This window comes from Gopherus flavomarginatus, chromosome 11, assembly GCF_025201925.1.
Source record: "Gopherus flavomarginatus isolate rGopFla2 chromosome 11, rGopFla2.mat.asm, whole genome shotgun sequence".
In the NCBI taxonomy this organism is placed as follows: domain Eukaryota; kingdom Metazoa; phylum Chordata; order Testudines; family Testudinidae; genus Gopherus; species Gopherus flavomarginatus.
The window spans coordinates 5,826,728-5,845,909 of NC_066627.1; the positions used below are offsets into that span (position 1 = coordinate 5,826,728).

A 19,182-nucleotide genomic window follows, 5' to 3' on the forward strand; every position below is an offset into this window, starting at 1 on the left:
CTTCTTGTGGAAAAGTACAGAATTCAAGATGGATTCCAGCATCAGGCGGCATGGCCACAGGTTGATGCAGCACCCGTAGCCATTTCTTACAGGCTGATCCTCAGGCTTACAGGAAAACCAAGTGTTTGCATAATCCACTGTCTCTCTTGCTAATGGGCCATTAGCTCTGTGTCTGGCGTTTTCATTGTTGTACCTGATGGGCCAGTAATTGACTCTTTCCTACATGAACTCATTGATAATCAATCTACAGTCAATAATCCTGACTCCAGATACAGAAATGATACATTCATACAAATAGGATAAACATATTCAGCAAATCATAACCTTTCCAGTCATGAAGTATATTGCATAAAGCATATTCCAGTTATGTCATATTCATATTAATATGCATATTTCTATAAATATGGAGTGCAAAACCACACTGCTGTCCCCCTGGCTTCCCATCTGGAGCCATTTTGCGTGCAGAACTGAGGAACTAAGACTGGAGCAGAAGCAGAGTGGGCTATGAGAGTGCTCAGGGGACCAAAGAGAGAAGAGTGAAAGAGCAGGGCAAGATTAGCCTAAAACACAGGCTGAGATGGGGTCCGATTACTCTTTATGTTGGCGGTGTGAAGAATGGAAGGTTTGTGGAATATCAGTCTATCTTCTATGGGGAGGGGGCTGCAGAGTTTGGATGGACTCCTCCTCAGGAGAAGGGGGACCAATCTCCATGGGGACAGGCCATCTAGAGGAGCCAAGAGGGGGTTAAACTAATAGCTAAATGGAAGGTTAAAAAGGGGGAAGAAATGAGCAGTCAGCACCATAAGTGCTGGCTTCCTCTGGGCCCTGGAAGTGCTCAACTCCCCACTCCAAGTCCCCACTCCACCCCACTTCTTCCTGCCCTGCCTATTCCCATCTTCTCCCCTGTGTGTTCCCTGTCCACGCTCCTCCCTCTCCCTCCCAGATCCTCATGCATGCTGTGAAACAGCTGATTGTGGTGTGCTGTAGGCAATGGGAGGAAGGAGCTAATCAGGAGGGACACTTGTGGGTGGTAGATGCTGGGGGGGGGGCAGGGATTTGCTGCCAGTAGGTTCTAGTCAGTGCCTATGGTCAGTACAAAATCAAGAACAAAAGTAATCCAGAACTCCAATTAGATGAAGAGAAGAAATTCTTAGCTCACCTTTGCCCCAGTGCGAGGAGACTGTGGAACAAACATGAGGAACTGGAACTGCTCCTCTGGGAGCATTATTTTGCTCTAGCTGGTATGACTGGATCCTGGTGGGATGATTCCCTTGAGTGGATGATTAGAATCCATGATTACCACCTTGTCAGGAGGGGTCATGTGGACAAAAGGGGAGGGGACATGTACCCAGTGTCATAGGCGCTGACTCCATGGGTGCTCTGCACCCAATGGCAACAAAGTTGCTCACCTCACTTCACCACCTCCTCCACTGAGCTTGCCACGTCCAGCTCCTCTGCCTACTTCCCAGTGCTTGCCACCACTAAACAGCTTTAGCAAGCTCCAGGAGAGAGTGGGAAGAAGCAGGAACATGGCACACTCAGGGGAGGAGGCAGAGAAGAAGCGGGGCCAGGGCAGGGATTTGGGGAGGAAGTCAAATGGGGCAGGGAGGGGACGGAGTTGGGACAGAGACTTTGGGGAAGGGGTTGGAATGCGAGTGGGAGGCGGTGGGGCAGGGGTAGAGTCGGGGCGAGGCCAGGGGCAGAGGGAGGTTGAGCACCCACCAGCACCATTAGAAGTCAGTGCCTATGCTCAGTGTCAAAAATGGCACCAATTTCTTCCGAGTCAGTGGTAACTGAGAAGAAAATGATCCTAGATGCTTACAGAGCAATGTTCGACCAGATAAAGCACAAGAGAGGATATGAGTTGATGTCTTCTATAGACCATCACATCACACTTGGGAAGAGGATACCTGGCTCCTTGCGCATCTGTCTATGATGTGTAGGAAATACTCCCTATGAAGTGTCCTAGGTCCCAGTTTAAACACATTAACCACAAGCCCAGCCTTCCCCTGTAGGGGCTAATTTCCTCCTGGCCCTGGCAGACGCAGCGGCTGCTCTGGGTTTTGTGGGTCAGGTTGCTTGATCATCGCCAGAATCACTTTTCTGGTAACTTCATTTTTATTCATTGCTGGCTACAAAGCAGCAAGCAAAATGTCACAGGCCGTGCAGCAAAGCTTAGCAGGGGAGGTGGGAAGGCTGTCAGCGACGGGGACTGATCTGTGATCAGTTCTGTGTAGCCCTTCCCTGAATCCCCTGCAGTTTTAATATGACGTAGCAGGTCAAGGTAATGACTCGACTGGCTGAGATGAAGGAAGAGCTACAAACTGCTGGGTTTTCCTCAGCGTTTCGCTCATGTTTGTTATACTGAGTGAAATAAATGAGCTGTTTCCCTAGCGAAGAGGCAGCCTAAGGGTTGGGATTTCCAAGGGAACCAATAGGAGCTGGCTTTGAACCTGGCTCCTAACTCCTCTAGGCTCCCTGCCCTGAGCCTCATGAACTGGGTGCTGCATGAATGGAGATATGGCTGGAGGGGGCTATGTCTTGGGGGGGCTCAATCCCTCAGCAATGCAGACCCTACATCTGGGCCTCTCCAAAGGACAGAAGTGACACAGCTCCAGCTCGTGCAGCAATTCCTGGCTTGGCTCAGGGCAGCAGCTTCCTCTTCGTTGCCTGTATCCAGGGCATGAAGGAGGAAAGTCTTGGGTACAGTCTTGGGGGGGGTCCCCTTCTGAAATCCTGAAGAGATGATGCTCGAGGCTGTTTTCACACACACTAGGGGGACCCTAGAGTCACCCTGCGAAATAATACAAGCCACAGATGGCAAGCAGCTCAATGAGTCATTCCTGATGATGCATGGCTCAGTGGTACCCCCCCCCCCCCCAGTTTAGCTGGTCTCAGTGTCGCCCCTCGACGTCCACCCAAATCTGCTTGGCCTCCCATTGCCCAGATGTTCTCAGCCTCCCAGTGCCTACCCCTCTCTGCCTTCCACTGGGTGAAGAACAGTTATTTTCCCATTCAATTGTACAGCACTGTGCAGTGGGACTTGATCTCCAGTTGCTGCTTGTATGCCCGATTGGAACACCAACAGCCTCACTAATAATAATGATCTATAAAGGACCCTTGAAGCCAAAAGTTGATTCCCCTTTGCAGAATCTTTGCCCTCTTCTGGGTCTCCCCCTCCACCACTCTGTGAACGAGGGGGTGCCGGGACTCAACCCTACCTGGGGAGGAGGGGAGCCACACCGGCCTCGTCTCGTCATCCGAGGGCCTCTACCCTCGGGTTCATAGTCCGCTCCGGTGGTTCGGACCCTGTGTGGGACCAAACAGCTACACAGTTAAATACTAGAGGCCCAGCCCTTGATTCGGGCGGGGCACCAAACACAGTTCAGTGAGCTCTGGCCCTTTGGAGCAGGGCAGACCAGTAACATTAGGTGGGAAGAGGGGGAGTCTGCCAGCCGGTTACGGGTGGCAGGGGGAACGCAGGCCCACCCACTCCTCTGCGTTCCAGCCTGGGGCCCTAGTAGTGGCTAACGCCGCTAGTGGCGGTCAGTGGGGACGTCCCGACTGAAACACACTGACACAGGCGCAGGGCCTTCTGCAGCCTGACTGTAGTCAGCTGCCCCCGGGCTACTTCCAGAGTCTCCCCTGGTTCCTACCTGGTCCGTCGGGGTGTCCAGTACCATGGGCTCCTCCCAGTCCGGGCAGGGCGGTAGGTCTGGGAATACCTCCGGGATGACGGACCAGGTCTGGTCTAGCGGCTCCTCGGGGCCGTAGTGGGGACGGGGCAGCTCCGGCAGCTCCTCGTCGTAGAGACTGCAGGGCAGCTCCCACCAGCCTCGGGCCTCAGCGGCTTCCCGGTGAGGAGGGTCAGTGGGCACGTCTGCTCCTGCCAGCGGCCGGGCCCTGACTGAGGCCTGAAGCCAGGCTTTTATCCTTCCGGGTCGCTGCTTGACCCTTTGAGGGGCGGGACTTCCTCCCAGCGGTTCCGCCCTGGGCGGTGATTGACGGGGCTCAACCCTCCCTGGGGAGGAGGGGAGCCACACCGCCTCGCTACACACTCCAATCATCGTGAAGGTGTTATAGTTACCTTTGAGAGGCTGTGTGTGATTAATCATTTTCCTGAGGACAAGAAAATCCCCATTTTGGTTGTAAGCTCTGTCCATTGTCTCCTTTCCAAGTAAACAGGGTCATAAACAGGGTTGCCTGGGCCTCCTCTCCTCTCTTCGTAGCCCATTGTCCTCCCACTGGCCAGAACCAGCTGTAACTCCTGAGCTGGGCCTCCAGGTCACCAGTCACTGGGGTCTCTATTCTCCATGCCATTGGTTGGGGTCCCAAATTCCCTCTACGGTCCTCTGTAACAACGAACTCCCTCTCCCCTCACCTCGTTAAACCCGCAGCACCTAGGGGAACTAAATCCCACCCCCTCTGCATGCAAACCATAGGAAAACCAAGAAACTCCCCCACTTCATCACTTCAGGGTGAGGGGTTCAGGGTGCAGGGCAGAGGGTTGGGGGCAAGGCTGGGGGTACAGGCTCTGGGTTGGGGGTGGGAATGAAGAGTCTGGGGTACAGGCTGCCCCGGGGCTGAGGCCAGGGGACTCCCACCAGCCCTCTCACCTTCAGCAGCACAGAGCTCTGGAGGAGGTGCCCCTCTCTTCCTGCCAGCAGCAGTAAGCTACAGGCTGGGGGAGAGGCCTGCAGCAGCCCTGCATGCCTCGACTTGCTCCCCTCCCCAGTTCCCACCCCCCAACACCTCTCTCCTCTCCAGGCCCCTGTTGTGCAGCCCTTTATAGCCTGCTGCATGGCCAGAGTTTAGAGGGAACTTAGGAGCAAGTCCCAGGAATTGCTGAGGGAAAGTGTCTTTGATTCCTTTGTAGGAGGGGAAGCATCAGACTTGGTGTTGGGGTGGTTGAGACGGGCTCCTGCACTGCAGCTGAAGGCAGCAATTCTTCAGGAAGGAAACAGTATATCAGTGAAAGAAGGGTCCAGGTTGTTAGTTGCCAGCACATCGCACCTGAACAAGGGATAGTTCCCACTCTGGAGAACATAGAGAGATGTGTCCTAGAGGGGGGCCTAGAGGAAGAAACTGGGGAAGTAAAAGTGGGAGTACATGATGGTCTCCTCACTGGTCACTTAAGAGGATGCCCAGGGCAGAATGGCTGAGTCAGCATCTGTACACCCAGGCACTCAGCCCATGACGCAGGTTTTGAGAGGGACTGTGAAACTGCTTTCCCGGAGTAGAGCAGTCACACAGCTGACCACTTGGGGATGGAGAAAGGGGTGACAGAGGGTACCCCAATCCAGGTCCCAGTTATTCAGGACACGGGGCCTGATATGCCTGTGGAATTAACGGTATCTCTGTAAGACAGGATGCAGATTCTATTGAGGAAACGGATGTCTCTGAGAATGCAAGTGACTTAGCTGAAAGAAGGGAGGAGTGCCTTCCCTGGGCTGGTAAGCCGCAGAAAGTGGCTGAGGGAAAGCTGCTGAGAAAAGGCGCATCTGACCAAAAAGTAGACACTCTTCACCAGAAAGCACAGATCAGAACCCTATAAGAGAAAAAGGTGCGGAGAGGCCCCAGTATTGGGAATGGAGTAACAGGGTAACCCCAAGAGAAGAGGTGTATTTTTGAACGCACATAACCCTGGGCTTGGGGGACAGCTCCACAGAGAGCTCTCCAGTATGTGCAATCCCCCTAGATCCTGACCCTCACCAGATCCTAGAGTACCAGAGCCCCCTAAATATCATTGGACTGAGCACCCACGCTGACAGGAAAACAAAAACAGTAACGGGTCACATGCTAAGTTTCAGGAGGGAGCTGGTAGACACAATGGGGATTGAGCAAACCAGCCTGTGTAAACAGAAGGACGGATATGATAAAAATACTTGGAAACGCCTACCTGTGGTGAAGTGTTAGGTGTTACTGTTAAATCTCATGATAAAAAGTTTGATGCTAATGGTTAACCTTATGACAGAGAATTTAGTACTGATGATAAATCCTATGAAACAGTGTAACATGCATGATTTTTGGGATAAGTTTCTGGACATGCTAGGAGTGGTAAATAAGAACTCACCATGTATTTTGGGAATGCTACTTCTCAACTAATATCTGTAAACACACTTGAAGCTTGTCACAGCAGAGAAACGATAATAAATCTGGTCTGCTGTGTGGAAGGGAAAACTGAGGCATGTCACCTAATGATATAGATGGCTAAATGCTAAGATACCTACACTTTAGAAAACATTAATATATGCACTGAGTTAACACCACTTAGAATAGAAGAAGGGTTAACAATGTTGCATATTTGCAAAGAGATGGTTTCTAGTAACCCAGAGAAGGCACACCGGCTAACTTTTGAGCTCACTAGACTGATCTACAAAGGGTTAAAAGGCACATCGAAGTTTGCAAGAGCTCATGTGGGTAACACTACAATGTTTAGCGACACTTGGGAGTTGTGTGGTCAAAACCAGAAAACGATCTGAGGCTCACTTCCTCCTCATTAGTCAGTGACTAACACTCCTGCAGTAAACTAAGCGGGACGTGTGACACTCTGTACTTCAAAGTAGCACCTCGAACCACCATATTCACCACTGTCAACAACTATGATATTTCTGTACAAAGTGTGCCTTGTGAAGTATCATTTTAAGTCTTGATCTGCTAAATATTAATATCCTCTCCCTTTATATGTTGTGAAGGAGTCACAGGTCCAATGCTCTGGAACTGCTCTGTATGAAGCCAGCCAGGACGCTGGGTAGCGTGACTCCCCTCGGGGCAGGCTGTCCAAGGCAAAAAGCCTCCTTGGCTACAGCCTTCCTGGTCTGATCTTGGAGCATTCATCATCCCTCTTCACACCTCACATTGTCCCTTGGTGGATCCACCTGGACAGGATCCCTGGGGAAACCAGAGGGCCCTGCACCCCTATTCTGCAGACAGTTGTGACTCTCAGCTAATGCTGTAACACAGAAGTTTATTAGTCAACAGGAACACAGCGTAGAACAGAGATTGTTAGCACAGAAATCAGTGACTTTCAACAAAGTCCATCTTGGGGGGACCCCAGGCAGGATACCCCATTCTGAGTCCCAAACAGGAGACTGCCCAGCTTCCAGTGACCTGACTTTCAACACGCCCATTGCCTCTCCTCCTGGTCTTTGTCTCGCTTCCCCCTCCTGGGTCTCAGGTTATGAATGGCACCATCTATCACTTACCTACAGAGAGGTGGAGCCGCCTCACCTGCCTCTGAGGGTCTCAGCAAAATCACACCCTTATTGCCACCACCTAGGCATTGATGCAATACACAGGGGAACTGAGGCATTCCCAGTATTCATGTATAACAGTAAGACTCATACAGGCTCAAGTACAACATAATAATGGGAGGAAAATCCACTTTGTCAAATGTGTGCTAGTGTTATAGGTGGAGTTATGAAGTATTGCTGCAGGTATTACTGAAATATGTGAGGTTGGGAGCACCCACTACCAGTCTTTCAGTTACAACAAAGGAGTAGCCATCGATAGCCAGACGACGTTAATGGCTCATCAACATACAATCCACTATCCCAGAGGCTTTTAGGAGAAGGCAAGTACACCATGGGGGCTGACTAGCCCGTATCACAGCAAAGATCTTTCCAACAAGCTGGAAATAAAGTGTAAAAGAGGGGAAGTGACATCATGACTTGGCCTCTAGGCCCCAATTTCAACACATGCAAGAAAACTTTGTCTGGAAAACAAAGACTTTGAACTGGGGAAGGGTGGTCCTCGGCTGGAAAAGAGTCCCAGTCCCACTCTGTGTATTGAGGATCTGTGACCTGTTTGTACCCTTGTGATGTTATTGATATAATCTGGGACCATGTAGAACAGAGTTGCAACCAAAGTCCTGTAGTGGCACCAAATCTTATGTAAAGGGGGTCATATAAGGTGTCTAAGACCAAGTTATGGGTTGCTAGTTATGATTATGCTGTTTGTATGCATGTGTCATTTCGTAGTTGAAGTTATGAATATTGGCTCTATACTGTCTATACTTCAAACATGCTCTGCTTCTGGGTGACATCCCAGACAAGTTGGTGTTAGCTCTGCCTAGCCTGCTTGATGGCCCAATAAGGACCATCAGCTACACAACTGACCCATTGAGAGAAGGCAGATACACCTTGTAACTCAGCAAAGTATGCAGGGACTTGCCCATGTGACTCCAGACTCCATTTTGCTGTAATTTTCCACAGTAAGAACAAAGAGGGTCTTACATCTGGAAAAGCCTATAAAAGGCTGATGCCTCATCTCCGTCTTGTCTTCAGTCCTGCTTCTTACCTCTGGAGGGACTTTGCTACAAATGGAAGCTCTACACAAAGGATTGAATGACCCATCCCAGCGGGGGATGTTCCAGAGACTTGATTTGAACCTGTAGTTTGTTCCATCACTGCTACAAGCCTGAACCAAGAACTTTGCATTACTGTATGTGATTGATTCCATTTAACCAACTCTAGCTCTCATCTATATCTTTTCTCTTTTTGTTAATAAACCTTTTGATTTTTGATTCTAAAGGATTGGCAACAGCGTGATTTGTGGGTAAGATCTGATTTGTATATTGACCTGGGTCTGGGGCTTGATTCTTTGGGATCGAGAGGACCCTTTTTTTTTTAATTGGGTTATTGGTTTTCATAACCATTCATCCCCGTAACGAGTGGCACAGGTGGTGATACTGGGAAACTGGAGTATCTAAGGGAATTGCTTGTGACTTGTGGTTAGCCAGTGGGGTGAGACCAAAGTCCTCCTTGTCTGGCTGGTTTGGTTTGCCTTAGAGGTGGAAAAACCCCAGCCTTGGGCTGTAACTGCCCTGTTTAAACAATTCGTCCTGAATTGGCACTCTCATTTGGGTCCCGCTAGAACCGCATCGTTACAACCCTCTGCGAGGGTGAGACACTGCTTGAGTTTGTAGAACTCAGACTGCAAATTTATTTTTATTTCTTAAGGAACCAACTTTGATCTCTACACTTGTTACTTACAAGCACTTAACAACTATCTTTCTGTAACTAAAAATCTTATTTTAATGTTTTATCCTTACCAGTGAATTTGTCTAAAGTACTTGGGAAATCTGTTCAGGTTACAAAGGCTGGTGCTTGTCTACTTTCATTTGAAAAGGTGTCAAACTAGGTTATGAGCTTACCCTGGCCAGGCTTCTGACCAATGCAAGATGGTGCAGTTCTAGGGTGTAAGGCTGGGGAGCTGGGGAGAATTGGCTGGAGCCTCCCTATTGATGGTTCATAAGTGGCTGGGAGATCATTCATGTACCTCAGCTGGGTGTGCCTCTGCCTGGGGATGGCTGTGTCAGTGCAGGGCCTGTCAGAGGCTTCCAGTTAAAGATCAGCATCACAGTGTGAGAGGCAGCCCAGGTTGGTAGGACAGAGGGCTCAGCAGTCCCATAGTCCAGGTTGCACCCCGGGAACCCTGACACAGAAGGCATTTGCCAGCCTACCACAGGACTTTCGGATTGAGAAACTGTAACATCAACATGGCTCATGTGAAATGGGTTAAAAACTGGTTTGTCAACTGAGCGCAAAATGCAATGTCTTGCCCCCTTCAGCCAAGGTGGGAGGTGACCTTTGCAGATGCACCTCTGAACTCTGGGTCTGTCCTAACCAAGGAGAACAACCGTGAGTGGGATGCAATGAAATGAGGGGCATGTTAATGGGACTTTTGGTTGTTGAACTTAAGAACCTGAGGTGAAAGGACACTGCTCAACGTACTCTGGGGTGGAGCTTTTGCTCACTGTTTTATATTTATGAATCCGTCTTGTGGCATTTTCCCAAGTTAGTGCTGGGTCACTTCCACCCTTTTATTCATAGTTTCTTTTCTACACTCAGACTCTGTGCTTGTGAGTGGGGCAGTATTGCCTCTGAGAGCCACCCAGGGGGTACATGGGTGGGGGCTCGAGCTGCTTTTGTGTTGTATTGTTGACAAGGAACCCCTAAAAAGAACAGGAGTAGTCGTGGCACTTTAGAGACTAACAAATTTATTGTAGCATAAGCTTTTGTGAGCTACAGGTCACTTCATCGGATGCATGTCGTGGAAAATACAGAAGGAAGATATATATATACACAGGGAACACGAAACAATGGGTGTTACCATGCACATTTTAAGGAGAGTGATCAGTTAAGGTGAGCTGTTGTCAGCAGGAGAGAAAAATAACTGCATGTAGCGGTAATGAAAATGGCCTGTTTCCAGCACTTGACAAGGAGATATAAGGAATTGTAGGTGGGGGAAAAGATAAGCATGGGGAAATAGTTTTACTTTGGTCCTTGTTACTGTCAACTCTACCTGGCAGAAGGGTTACATAAGAAAGTAGGGAAATGTGCTCTAGATTAAATTACTATCAGGTAGGGGGAGGACGGGTTGAAGGACCATATTCAAAGAGTAGTTCTCAATGGTGAGCTGTTGTGGGAGGGCATTTCTAGTGGGATCCCACAGGGGTCAGTCCTGGATCTGGTATTGTGCAATCTTTTCAATAATAACTTGGATAAAGGAATGGAGAATATACTTATCAACTTTGCAGATGATACTAAGCTGGAAGGGGCTGCAAACCCTTTGGAGGACAGCATTAGATTTCAGAATGAAATTGACAAATTAAAGAATTGGTCTGGAATCACCAAGATGAAATTCAGTGAAGACAAGTGCAAAGTACTTCACTTAGGAAGGAAAAATCAAATGCACAGCTACAAAATGGGGAATAACTCTCTAGGTGGTAGTACTGCAAAAAAGGATCTGGGGGTTACCGTTAGGTCTCCATGTCTGTCATGGTGGTCATGAAAGTCACAGATTATGTGACTTTCCGTAAACTCCATGACTTCTGCAGCAGTGAGTGTGACTAACTCCATGTGTCAATACATAATTATGCCTGTACCTGTAATTTTCACTCCATGCATCTGAAGAAGTTGGTTTTTTACCCATGGAAGCTTATGCTCAAATAAATCTGTTAGTCTTTAAGGTGCCACTGGACTCCTCATTGTTTTTGTGGATACAGACTAACACGGCTACCCCTCTGATACTTGGTGAATAGATGGGGATAGATGGATGGGAATAGGATAGATCAGTAGATGGGGATAGATGGATAGATCTGTGGATGGATGGGGATGGGAAGATGTAGGTCAATTGTTTTGTGGCTAGAACTGTTTCAAACCTCTCGCACTTTTGTCCTGGAAGTTGGACCTCTGGAATCTGGAGTTGATTGCTCAGGTTATTTTTCTCTTTGTATTTCCCTCTGCATCTCTGTCCCAGCCGCAGAGACCTCTCCAGCCCTGAGGGGGTTAATTCCCCACTGGCACCCACCAGACCCTCATTCTGCATGAAATCACTGAACTCAGGTGTCCTGGTTCCCAGCCTAGTGCATTAACACAAGCCCAGCCTTCCCCAGTAGGGGCTAATTCTCTCTTGGCCCTGGCAGATGCAGCAGCTGCTCTGGATTTCATGGCTTGAGTTCATCGCTCAGTCACTGAGTCACTTTTGTTTGAAACTTCTTTTTTATTCATTGCTGGCAGAAGCAGCGCCAGGGTTTCTGGCACCCTAAGCAGAATTCGGGGGGCAGCATTTTGTGTGCTCCCCACGGGGCACACAGGAGCTTCCGGTTCCACTCCCATCGCGCCACCAAAGAAGGACCCTCTGCCAAAATGCCGCAGGCAACAGCGGCAGTCATTGAGCTGCTCAGCTGCCTGCCGCTGTTTTCCATGGCACGTCGGCAGAGGGTCCTTCTTCAGCAGCGTGACTGGAGCAGAACCGGAAGCTCCTGTGCATCCCATAGGGAGTGTGCAAAATGCTGCCCCCCGAATCCTGGCACCCTAGGTGACCGCCTAGGGTTGCCTAATAGAAGTGCTTACCCTGATTGCTGGCTAGGAAGCAGCAAGAGAAATGCAGCAGGCCGAGCAGCAGGACAGGGCAGGGGAGGTGGGAAGGAGGCAATCAGTAGCCTTCACTGAGTTACCCTCCTGCTGGCCCTGCCAACCAGGGGGACAGGTGTGTTTGGAATGGGAAATGGTTACCCTGAGGGAACTAACCCATGGGAAAGGCCCAGTGAGGACAGGGCAGGCTGTAGTTTTAACACAACTTAGCAGGACAGGTACCCACTACCAGCTTAGAAGGACAGATAATGACGAGGATCTCCCATAAACAGTCACTTGACCAGCTGACACAAGGGGAGAGATACAAACCGCCGGGTCTTCCCCAGGATTTGGCTCATGTCTATCACCCTGGGGGAAATAAACCAGTTGTTTCCCTAGCGAAGAGGCAGCCTAAGGGTTGGGATTCCCAAGGGAGCCGAGAGGAGCTGGCCTTGAACCTGGCTCCTAAATCCCCTAGGCTCCCTGCATTGATGTTCATGGGCTGGGCACTGCCTGAGTGGCACGATGGCTGGGGCAGTTAATGGGGGGTGGGGCTCAGCCTGGTGAGGGATCAGCCACTCTGCAATGCAGGGCTTATGTCTGGGCCAAGCCAAAGGACAGAAGCGGAGCCTCTCCAGCCTGTGCTGCAATTCCCGGCTTGGCTCAGGGCTGCAACTTCCTCATCATCTTCTCTATCCAGGGGATGAAGGTGGAGACCTTTGTGTATACCCCTGGAGCTCTACAAGGCCCTCAGGAGACGATGCCCTGGGCTGTTTCCTCACACACCAGGGGTCCTTCAGAGTCGCCCTGTGAAATGAAATAAGCAGCAAATGGAGAACAGCCAGTGAGTCATCTCCTGTTGATACACAGCTCAGTGACACCCCCCTATGTCCACCCGGCCTCTGCTTGCCCCACTCCCTACATGGCCCAGATGGTCTCAGTGCCCCTCTCACTCCCTTGTCCAGCTGGTCTCTGCCTTCTGCCGAGAGAAGACCAGTTAGTTTCCCATTCATTAATACAGTACCTAATGCCGTGGGGCCTGATCTCCAATTGCCGCTTGTGGCTTGATTGCAACACAAACAGCGTCATTAATAATAACCATTTATCAAGGGAGCTCAAAGCCAGGAGCAGATTTACCTGCGAAGAATCTTTACACTGTGCTGGGTCCCCCACACACATCATGGTGGAGGGGTTATAGCTATCATATGGCCCATAAGGATCCTTCGGACACTTGGCATCCGGCATCACCATCACATCTGCCTCCTGGAGCATGTCTGGGCACAATAAACACTCTGTCCTAGTGCTGCCCGAGCCGGTGACACTGCAAACAGTCCCTGGCTCTACTCTCTCATTGGCAAGGGGCAGGTTGATGATACCCACTTCTCCATTCAGCTTCACTCTCTTCGCCAGCTGAGACACAAGAACGATGAAGATCAATGTCAGAGTTGCACTCAAGAACAAGGAGACATCCCATCCTCAGCAAAACTCGTAACCATGGGGTCAGTGGGGGCGGGGGTGATGGGATGGAGATGGTTTCTGAAGCAGTGTGAGGTGATTGGGGATGGGGTGATGGGAAGTGGATGATACCTGCAGCAGCATGATGTCATTGTTAAAGGTCTTCTTGTCATATTGTGGGTGGGGGATCCGGCGGCGCACAGGGATTTTCTGTTGGCTTCATTCCTGTTCACTAATATTATGGGCTCCCAGAGTGACAGTGATCTTGTTGTAAAAGCCAAGAGCAATACATGAGGCTTTAGGGGCGTACATGAGGTGAGGGATGGGCACATGTGGGTCTGACTCATAAATACTGATCTTGTGGGCACAGGGCAACCTGGGTTCTCAGGCTGAGATCTCAGACTCCACTGCCAAGGTGAAAAATTTACACCACTGCACGCAGGGTTGGGGACTGGCTGCCTCAGGTGGGCATAGGGACTTTGCCCATAACTCAGATTGCAGCACAAAGCCTCTTCCCAGTGATGGTGGGGTCCCAGTTGGTGGCTCCCTCAGCCATTTGTGCTGTTCCCTGAATGCCTACACTCCCCACTGTCCTCCCGGTCCCTGTTTCTCAGCTAACCCAGGGCCGCCTGGTGGGGGGCAAGTGGGGCAATTTGCCTCAGGTCCCGGGTCTTGCAGGGGCCCCCACAAGCTGGAGCGTAGCTTGGGGGGAATCGTGGGGGGGGAGGCGCTCGCCCACTGAGCACCATTCCCCCAAAGTGGCACCTTAGCAGGAATTTGTAATAAGGTAGAAAGGTCGGATTTTTATCCCTTCATCTCCTCCCTCTACAGAGTGTGGTACTGCTGATTGGCTGCCGGGCTTGATTGAGCTGCTCCCATTGGGCCTCCAGCAGCCAGACCCCCCGTGTCTCAGCATGCTGTGGGGGAGGGGCTGTGTGCTGGCACGTGTTTAACTTTGGCTCCAGAGACAGCCAGCAGCTGGAGGTGCCTGGTGGTAAGGGGAGTCCCGGGGGGGGCAGTCAGGGAGCAGGAGGAGGGTTGGATGGTTTGGGGGGTGGGGACTTTCTAGGAGTGTGGAGAGGGGCTGGGGCAGTCAGGGAGCAAGGGGGGATAGATGAGAGGAAGTCTGGGCCTTTGTCCAACAGCAAAACACAAGCATATAAAAGCAGCCTTCAGTGGGAAGTACTATCAGCTGGCCCAGGCAGACTGCAGGGCCCCCAGCCTGCTTGCCTGAGCTGTATTATTAATGCATTTTATTTGGAAGATGCAGCCTGAGTGATTTAAAGGCCTCAAATGCTGCTCAAAGAGCTGGGAAAGTTGCGAGCTTTCCCTGCTGGGCTTTTCATCTGGGTCATACAATGCAAACCTGCTTGAGGCACCGCACAAGAGACAGGTATTGAGGAAGTCCCTGCCTCTCACAGCTTAAGCTCTTCTAAGCTTGCAGCCATGGCACAAAAGGATTTGGGAGCAGTTAACAATTCTGTGTGGTTAAGAGGTTTTCATTTCCTGGGCCCTGCTACCCAATGCCACAGGGCCCCACAGGGGAGACTGAGTGAGTTGCCCGGCTTGTCCTCTGCAATCCCTTCCCTGCTTCTTTCCCTTGTGTTTGCAAGGGTCTCATTAACATGCTGCATCCGAACGCTCCTCCCCCAGGCCTTCCCTCCAGAGATGCAGCCTCCTGGCTTCTCCTCCTTCCTCACTTTCTTTTTCTTTCCATCTCTGTGTTTTTTCTCCATGCCCCGTCCCCCGTCTGTACTCCCTCTCCACCCCATGCACTGGATTAAGCACGTCTCCGCCTCTCTTCTTTATGGGCTCTGTGCTGGGATGGCAGAGGCAGAGCTATTGTTGGGTTCTCTGCTGGGTCTGTTTGGATCAGACTCTAAAAATCAAGTGCTTCCTTTGATAGCAGTATCCCTCTGCCTGCTGCAAAGGCGTCTGGCTAACTACTAAATCCAGATGCTAGGGCAGAAGCAGCTGCTCATGTACCCTCAATGGGAGGAGCTGTGCATGGGAGGGAGTGGTTGGATAGGTGTGTAGACAGTCTGTCTGGGGGAAGGGGTGTGGATAAGGGTCAGGGGACAGGTAGGAGGTAGGGTTCTAAGGGGGCAGTTAGGGGACAAGGAGCGGGGGGGTGTTGGGGGTTCTGAAGGGGGCAGGAAGTGGGAGGGAGTGGATGTAATTACTAATTTGATATGTTGAGTGGTACCATTTTTATGTGTTCACTCCCCCCTGATGTTAGAACCTGGCTACGCCACTGCCCACAAGACTATAGTATTCTATAGTATTACAACTTTTTTCTATGGAAGGGCCCCCAAAATTGCTTTGCCCCAGGCCCTCTGAATCCTCTGAGCAGCCCTGAGCTATTCTGCACCCCAGTGACCCCTCCCTGGCTAGATCCAGACAGGAGTCCATGCCCAGCTGCCCCCAGATCAGAGTCCTGCAGAGCTGTCCTGGGGCTGTGAGTCTCTTCCTGCCTCAATCTGGGCCAGACACCCGTTCACGTCACTGATTGTAGCTCCACTGATTTACCCAGGACCGGATCTGGATGATGGTTTGTAGAGGCCCCCGGAGCAGAGGTGGGCAAACTATGGCCCGTGGAGTTCGTGGGCCCCTCCTGCCCAGCCCCTGAGCTCCTGGCCTGGGAGGGTAGCCCCCATCCCCTCTCCCGCTGTTCCCCCTTTCCCACAGCCTCAGCACGCCGTGCCGCTGGCGCAGTGCTCTGGGCGGGAGGGCTACGAGCTTTTGCCGGGCAGCACAGATGCAGAGCCACGGCCTGACCTGGTGCTCTGTGCTGTGTGGTGGCATGGCTGGCTCTATCCAGGCAGTGTGGCTGCCTGTCCTGCTGCTCTGGGCGGCACAGTGGTGTGGCTGGAACCACTGGTGCTCCAGGAAGCGCGGTAAGGAGGCAGGGACCGGAGGGGGTTGGATAGAGGGCAGGGGAGTTTAGGGGGTAGTCGGGGTGGGGGTGTGCATAGGGGTCGGGGTGGTCAGAGGGCATAGAACAGTGAGGTTGAATGAGAACATGGTCTGAGGGGCAGTCAGGAAGGAGAAGGGGGATTGAATGGGGCGGTGGGGGACAGTCGGGATGGGGATTCTGGGGGCGGTCAGGGAGAAGGGGTAGTTGGATGGAGAAGGGGTCCCCAGAGGGGCAGTCAGGAAGGAGAGGAGGGGTTCGATGGAGCAGCGGGGTCAACCAGAGATGGGAGTTCTGGGGGTGGTCAGGGGACAGAGAGCAGGGGGAGTGACGGGGCAGGAAACAGGGTTTGGATGGGGCAGGGGTGTGGATAGGGGTCATGGCGGTCAGAGGGCAGGGAACAGTGGGCTTGAATGAGGGCAGGGGTCCTGGGGTGGCAGTCAGGAAAGAGAGAGGGGGTTGGATAGGACGGCAGGGGGCAGTCAGGAGAGGGGGTTCCAGGGTCGGACAGGGAGCAGGGGGGCAGGATGGGACAGGGTCCCAGGGGGGCAGTCAGCAAAGAGGGGGCAGCAGGGGGCAGTTAGGAGCAGCAGGGTCTGGGAGTGGTCAGGGAGAAGGGGTGGTTGGATGGGGCAGGTGTCTCCAGGGGCAGTCAAGAAGGAGATAGGGTGTTGGATGAGGCGGCGGGGGGCAGTTAGGGGTGGAAGATCCAGGAGCAGTCAGGGGTCAGAGAGCAGCGGGGGTGGATGGGGCAGGGAACAGGTGGGGTTAGATGGGGCAGGAGTCCTGGGGGGGGGGCGTCAGCGGGCGAGAAGCAGAGGGGTCGGATAGGGGGTGGGGCCGGGCTATGCCTGGCTGTTTGGGGAGGCACAGCCTCCCCTAACCTGCCTTCCATATAATATCAGAAACCCGATGAGGCCCTCAGGCAAAAAGTTAGCCCGCCCCTGCCCTAGAGACATGCTGATGCCCCGTAAGCAGATCAGACCCCTGGGCTCTGCTCTCCCAGCCTGTCACATTAATTTCTCCTTCCCTGCAACCTACGATGGCGCCAGAGTTCCTGGCTTCCCCATCAGCCGCTAACCACAATCTGCCCCGACATCCCCAGCACAGAGGCACTTACTCTCCATTGCAGTGAGCGGCCGTCAGCACGAAGTTCTCCAACACCAGGAAGCCTCCGCAGCGAAACTTCGTGTCTTCATGTTGTATTTCCAGATAGGCCATGTAGGGCCTGGAGTGGGGCTGGGCTTCCTGTCCCCCGATGATCTCCCCTGTGGTGAGACCAGGTTCATATAAAGAGACCCATCATTTCCCTGGGCATGGCTGAGACCAAGCTCCCAATCGTGAAGGGGAGTCTCCAGAGCCAAAACCCACCCCCTATGATGATCTCCCTGGGGGATCCCTGTGCCTGCAACCCTGCTCCCTCTCCGCTGTCCTGCAGACTGGACACCCTGTGAGGATGGAGGGTAAATCTAAAGCTCTGATCTTGCTCGGTGAAGAATTGGTGCCAAACTCACCAGGAATGGGTCAGTAATCGCACTGCCTGAAGTTAACAGCGTTGGGGACCAACGTTGCCCCAGATTAGGCCAGACGGCCCCTAGAAGGGGACTGGCTGGATCAGGGGGTGGGGAATGGGACATCTGCTCTTTCCTCTTGAGGACAGCTTGGTGCTCCTGTCACTGTTCCAAGGGATTATTTTTGCCCTTCCCCTGCTCTTCCTTACCTAGGCTGTGGCTAACACTGATTAGTATCGATGCCAGGTGAGACAACACACCTTGATCCCCTGTGACAGTCTGCACCACTGTGTTCACCCCTATTACAGGACAGTGATAAATTTCATACAAAGTATGCCTTCTGAGGTCTCTCTCAGCACGTGTTTCTGCAAACTTATTGGCTGAATTTCCTTCAGTCAGTATCCCTCTCCCAGTCCAATGCTGCTTCCTTTGTACTTCTGGTGTTGTGAATTCCGTGGGTAGAGAGAAAGGGAGACATCATTTGAAGCATCTGCTCCCCCTTCTTATAGTTCTCTCTCTTTTTTGAGAATCATCTCCAGCTGAGGTCCAGGAAACAGTCTCTGGGCAGGGGCACCCCAAACTGTTTGGTCATCAAGATGTAAATTTTTCACCCATGTCCTCTTTCTTGCCTAAGAATGGTCACTTAGCCAGGTGATGGTCCATTTGATTACATTGACACTTGACTGAGGTGTTGGTTGATGTTTTGTCTCTGGAGAACTGGTTTTTGGCGGCTCTCCAGATTTGGAACATGTCTTAGTAACATCATAAAGTAGAATCCCATAACTTTAAATGCCACAAATATTTTACCAGGAAAATAATGATCAGGAAATTATGAGATGATACCTCACAAGGCATGCTTTCTATAAAATGTATCATAGTCCTGGACAAGGGGTGAACATAGGGTACAGTCTGTCACAGGCCCCTAGATACCACCCACTGAAACCAATTCCTGAGACTCCCCCCATTCACATCAAATTCCCAGGGTCCTGCAATCCCAACCATACTCACCAGCCCAAGCCCTGGGGGGCAGGAGAAAGGCCATGGGGGACAGGAGCAAGATCTGGACCCACATGTTTGACATCAGTGCAGGGATGGTGAATCTGCCTCAGGTCTCAAGGCTTTATAGACTCAGCTTGGAGGGGATCAGGGGGGCAGGAAACCTCAGGGTCACACACACTCATCTGAATGCAGGGCTCAGGTGTCTCAGTTTCCAACCACAGCCAGCCACACAGGCTGGGGCTAAGGACAGGCAATGTGTCAGCCAGGGATTCTGTACAGCAGGCTGGATACCGCATGGCTGGGTCCCTGCAGAGCTGGATGGATGCTACCCAGCTCGGTTCCTTCACATCTGGATGGATGATGTACCACTGGATGGAGAAGACCTTGATGATGACGTGTCTAGTGAGATCCAGGACTGCTCTGTACCAGGCTTGTTATCCCAAGG

General features: G+C 51.7%; 1 pseudogene; it reads right to left on the reverse strand.

The window, feature by feature from the left end:
* Positions 1 to 12,521: 12,521 nt before the first annotated feature.
* On the reverse strand, positions 12,522 to 18,810 carry LOC127031568 (mast cell protease 1A-like; annotated as a pseudogene).
* Positions 18,811 to 19,182: the final 372 nt, after the last annotated feature.